The sequence below is a fragment of the Octopus sinensis genome, linkage group LG19 (genome assembly GCF_006345805.1).
Source record: "Octopus sinensis linkage group LG19, ASM634580v1, whole genome shotgun sequence".
Lineage (NCBI taxonomy): Eukaryota > Metazoa > Mollusca > Cephalopoda > Octopoda > Octopodidae > Octopus > Octopus sinensis.
In genome coordinates this window covers 30424145-30430144 of record NC_043015.1, presented here as the reverse complement: position 1 = coordinate 30430144, position 6000 = coordinate 30424145, and the positions used below count along the sequence as shown (strand labels likewise).

The following is a 6000-nucleotide window of genomic DNA, read 5'->3' as shown; positions in this document are numbered from 1 at the left end:
AATGAACAATTTTAGAAAAACAAATCACGGATGCATTTATAATTGGTATAGAATTAAATGACTTGATATGGTAATTAACCAATTACAGTTCTGAAAAGTAATGCATAAATTGAGAAAAACCAATAAAGAGGAATTCCACAAACTTTTTACTTCCCACTAGAATTTATTGCATTATTGATCATTTATTGCTGATTGTATTATATAATAGCAGCCAAAGCATTATCAGTTACATTACATGATCTGAAGAAATTGTTCAAGCAACCAATCATTATACATTTGCATGAATATTTTAAAAATATTTTCAATATAAATTCAGTGTAAAATTTCAATGTTTAAGTACTGAAATTTTATATTGTTTAACAGATCGACAATTTTCAAATTGGAAGCGAGAAGTAAAACACGAAAACAATAAAGCTTTCTGCAATTAGAATCAATTTAACAATTTAGCTGGTTTGTCAGCTAAAAATTAAAATAGTGCAGTAATAAACCGAGATTTACTAAAAACTATGCAGTTTTTTTTCCAACAGAAAAATAATAATTAAGACTTCAATTAGCAGTGTTCATAGTTTGTCATGCAAATATTCATAGCATCAGTCATTTATGAAAACTTATTAATAAAAGAATTTTCAACATCATCAGTTTCAGCTGATTTGAAGCTGCAGAGAACAAAATACTCAGCACTTGTTATTGACCTATCCTTACTGAAAGATCAAATTAAAGACATAAGTAATAGTCAGTTCTTGATTTAGGACAAGTCAAATGATATTACATGTTGAAGAAAATAGCTGTGTGTATGTGTGAGTCAGGTATTACAATATATAACAAAATAAAATTGTATTACTGCGGTAGCGAACTTATTGCGGTACATTTTTCTAGGGTCAAATGCCCTTCCTGTCACCAACCTTTGCCCATTTCCAAGCAAATATTTCTCCATGGTTGGATGTGGTTTCACAAAGGATAAAAGACACTACTAATATGAGTGATGCTTGTTTACAACAATTGAATGATGTCACAACAAGGTGACACAAACATTTGCATACACAAGACAGGCTTCTTTCAGTTTCCATCTAGGAAAAAATCCATTCCTAAGGATATGGTCAGCCTGGATCAGTATAGCAGAAAATACTTACCCAAAGTACCACACAGTAGGAGTGAACTTGGAAAGTGAAGTTCTTAACCACATAGTCCTGCCTTTGTAACAATATCTATTCATCATTGTCATTTAATGTCCACTTTCCATGCTGGCATGGGTAGGACAATTTGACAGGATTCAACAGGGCTGCATTGAACCCCAAAGTCATCTTTGGCATGGTTTCTACGATTGGATACCCTTGCTAACACTAAGCCATGAAAAGTTCTTGAATGATGTGAGAAATTAATACTGGTTTCAAATGTGCTATGCTCTTGCACACAACACTTCATTTCATGTTGCTCCAGTTCCCTCCACAAAAATGAGATCCAGCAACAGCTGGGATTTTAACCTTGTGACGAACCAGTGCCCTGTCCAGGAGAAGGCTCTGTAATCTCAATCCCACATACACCGATGGAAACTGGGTGAAGATCTGCCCTTATGAGTCCTAGGATTGATGACAGACTCAAAGACAATGTCAAGGGTGTATCACCACTTGATGAATCTCAGCTCAGACGATGTGGGGTCTCTTTACAGCTTTGATGCAGCCAAATTTGTTGGGGAGCAATTTTGGAGAACGCACTTTCTGGAAGTGATTGAAATGGAATGTGATACGAGTCATGGAGTGTCCTGGCCCTACTTTGATGGGGTTCTCACCCATGTATTTAATGGCTTCCCTTTATTTTCATTTCATTCACCTTTTGTTTTTTTACTTGTTTCAGTCACTGGACTGGCCAAGCTGGGGCACTATCTTGAAAGGTTGGGTTGAACAAATTTTCTTTTTTCAAGTCTGGTACTCATTATTTTGCCCTCTTCGGCTGAGCTGTTAAAGGGACATAAACAAACTAACACCAGTTTATCAAGTGATGGAGGTAGACAGACACAACTACAAATACACACAAACACAGACACTTCTGACCCCATCTGTGTCAAAATTTTTAGCATATTTTAATATATTGTATTATTAATTGCTCTTGTGCCCCATTTGTTATGAGTAGATCCCTCTTTATGTTTTATTAACTGGTTTTGTATGGCACATTTTGAATTGTATGTACGAGCCTTTGTAGCCAATAAAGAAAGAATTATCATTATTATTATTATTATTATTATCATTATCTTTATTATCATTATTATTATTATTATTATTATTATTATTATTATTATTATTATTATTATCATTATTATTATTATTAATATCATTATTATCACCACCATCAGTAGTAGAAATGCTGTCACATGCCAGATACCAAGTCTTTGGATTCTTACATTCCTGACAAACAATAGCTAACAGATTCCCCACTCAAACTTTAAACCAACTATAATTAGGGTTCCCAGATATGTAAAAAAAATAATAAAAAAAACAAAAAAAAAAACAAGATAAAAAATTTAACAAAAGACAAAAGAAAAACCCACCCTGTTTGTGCAGCTATGAAGGTGATGATTATTGTGGCATGAACATGTGATGCATAATAGATGGTAAATGGTGGGTCAGATCTGAGGGTATTACAAACTTACAGAGGGGATGACAAACAAAGATTACAACTAAGTGTCATATGACACATCTAGGCCATGACAGCATGAAAATATCCAGACATTACGATGATGGTGATTGTGTGTATGTATGTACACATGTGCACACACACACATATATATATATATATATATATAGTGAATAGATGGGGATAATATATCCAAGCAGGTACCGTTTCAGCACTCTTGTATAATCCAAGTTATGGCTAACTGCTTTGAACAATAAGGATTAGCCAGCCTAGTACTATCGTATTGAATTTGTTCGTCTGGTTAAGAGTCTCTCTTTTTACTCTTTTACTTGTTTCAGTCATTTGACTGCGGCCATGCTGGAGCACCGCCTTTAGTCGAGCAAATTGACTCCGGGACATATTCTTTGTAAGCCCAGTACTTATTCTATCGGTTCTCTTTTTGCCGAACTGCTAAGTGACGGGGACGTGAACACACCAGCATTGGTTGTCAAGCGATGCTAGGGGAACAAACACAGACATACAAACACACGCATATATATATATATACATATATACGACAGGCTTCTTTCAGTTTCCGTCTACCAAATCCACTCACAAGGCATTGGTCGACCCGGGGCTATAGCAGTCTATGCAGCTTCATTGAAGGTGTTGTTGCTTTCCTTTGTTTGAAGTGAACTGAAGTATGATGGTTTAGACAGTATTGCATATTAGTAGGGGCCCCCCTAAACATTTGAATGCAAAGAATAAGAGAGGAATAGTTAAAAACCTGAAAATGGCTATAAAATCTGTTATCAGATTGACCCTAGAATGACACCAAGATTTGGACCTCAAATCCTGAATGCTAGATCTTAAACTAGGTCAGAATATATTTCATCCACTAGCTTTAAGCCAGGTGAATAGGAATAAATTTCAGTGATAGATGTATACAATTAAGTGTCACTTAGTCAAATATAATTTAGAAATATAAGATTTGCAGAATTTACTTTTAAGGCCAGGGTTTTATATAATACACAATATGGGAAAATACTTCCACATATTGTGAAATCTGAATTTCTAGCTGTACAAATCAACCCTAAATCTATGAGTAGATAACATCCTCCTAGATATAGAATAACTTATTCCATATGTGATGTGTTACATACGAAGAATACTAATTAGTTGGAGAAGAATTACTACTTGTATAAAGCAAACAAGATACTGCATTAATATTGTCTATGTAAACTCTAGCACCTTCAATCTACATGACACTTAACTAAAAATCTTTTCTAGGGAAATATTTGAATGCTTTTCTCTGAAGGAGAGCATGTTTCAGAGCTAATGCCTGTTCATTATTTAATAACAGGCGCAGGAGTGGCTGTGTGGTAAGTAGCTTGCTAACCAACCACATGGTTCCGAGTTCAGTCCCACTGCGTGGCATCTTGGGCCAAGTGTCTTCTGCTATAGCCCCGGGCTGACCAATGCCTTGTGAGTGGATTTGGGAGACAGAAACTGAAAGAAGCCTGTCGTATATATGTATATATATATATGTATGCGTGTGTATATGTTTGTGTGTCTGTGTTTGTCCCCCTAGCATTGCTTGACAACCAATGCTGGTGTGTTTACGTCCCCGTCACTTAGCAGTTTGGCAAAAAGAGACCGATAGAATAAGTACTGGGCTTACAAAGAATAAGTCCCGGGGTCAAGTTGCTTGACTAAAGGCGGTGCTCCAGCATGGCTGCAGTCAAATGACTGAAACAAGTAAAAGAGTAAAAAGAGAGTAAAGAGTAACTGGTATTTAGATGTGAAACTATAGAATATTACTTCCAGTCATAAATTGCATTTCTTACGTACAGCTCTGTCCCCACCTATAATTTCCCATTATATATCAAAATTAGTTTTTCTATCCTTTAGAGACTAAATAAACCTACTTAAACTCGTACTATTTATTTTCTGTCTATCTTTAAAGGGGATGGACCTAATCTTGCCTCGAAGGTAGTCGAGCATGCTCCTGTATAATAGTGTGAAACCCCACCTGATGTAACCATACATCTGTACACTATATTCTTTTCTCAAACACTGTGCATTGAGTGGAAGTAGCTGGGAGAAAGATTAGATGGTAGTTAAGGAGTGCTAGAGAAAACCTTCAATGTACAAGGTAAGTATAGGATATGGACAGTGGATCAGGTGAAGAGAGGCGTGTGTATGTATAAGTAGGGTGAGGAGTCAAAAGGAGTGGCCAAAGGAATGTAGTTTGGGGCTGGAAGCAAAGTGAGCTGCAAACGTAGAGGTTTACCCCATGGGGGTACCGCTTACAGAACCAATGTTGTTTAGGATGGTTAAAGTAGCATCTCTATATATATAAACGGCAAAATGTCTGTCTGTGTGTGTGTGTGTATCCTTTATACAAATCCACAATTTTTCAGTTAGAGGGCTCGCACTTTCTATGGTCATTCAAAACCGTCCAAGGGTGGTTGTGCACATCCTTACATTTCCCCAGTTACGCCGCAAAGCCATTAAAAAATCAATAGAAGTAACTTTTTTCTGAATTTTCTATCCAAAAACCCAATCAAAATGCCCGAAACTTGATACACCAATTTTCTATCCAAAAACCCAATCAAAATGCCGAAACTTGATACACATTGCCGAGTCATAGAGCTAGTGTAGATATATAATAGCTGATAAAAACAAAAACTGTTGTGAAGAACTCTTATGCGATGACATGAGAGGTCAGCTAGATTAGCGGAAGATTGAAGAAATAGATGTTACAAAGTATCTGGATAAAGATGAGAGAGGTTGTAACACAAGATAACTGGGTACAGAAGGGAGCAGACCTTGGTACATTAACTAAGTATGATCCAAGGGGATCAACAGGGCTGATGTGGATCAAGCAAGATTTGGGATAGAATAGCTAAGATAAGAATTGTAGAAACTTCTAATTTCCTAGATGAAATGGTGCAAGAAAAATGAGTACTCCTTATCATTGCAGACTTATCAAACCCATATTAACATGAGACAACAAATGTTATTTAGCAATTCCTGCTGCTGCAGATGACAGAGATGTCAAACGACAGGAGTGGTAGAGGTAACCCTGATCAAGTGGATATATGATCAAAGGCAATCCTGCTATGACCATCTCATTTTTTGCTTTCAGGCATAGTGTACCTAAGATTACATTATTCAATGTAGTGAGTGGTTTGAAGGTGATTTTGGCTCCTATTTCTTGTAGGTTGAATGACCACACAGATGTTAGGTTGACGATGTTTGGTCCCTAGCATCAGCCATGACTGAACCAACCTATGATCAAAGACAAACTAACCATGTCCATCCCATTTTTTTTCCAGGAAGAGTATACATACCTAGGACTATATAATAATAATAAACATTGTGTACAGT

The 6000-nt window shown here is 36.3% G+C and overlaps 1 protein-coding gene across 9 annotated transcripts in view; it reads right to left on the bottom strand.

Moving 5' to 3' along the window:
- LOC115222214 (monocarboxylate transporter 13) overlaps positions 1-6000 on the bottom strand; it is a 279960-nt gene that overhangs the window by 31153 nt on the left and 242807 nt on the right. The window lies entirely within an intron of this gene.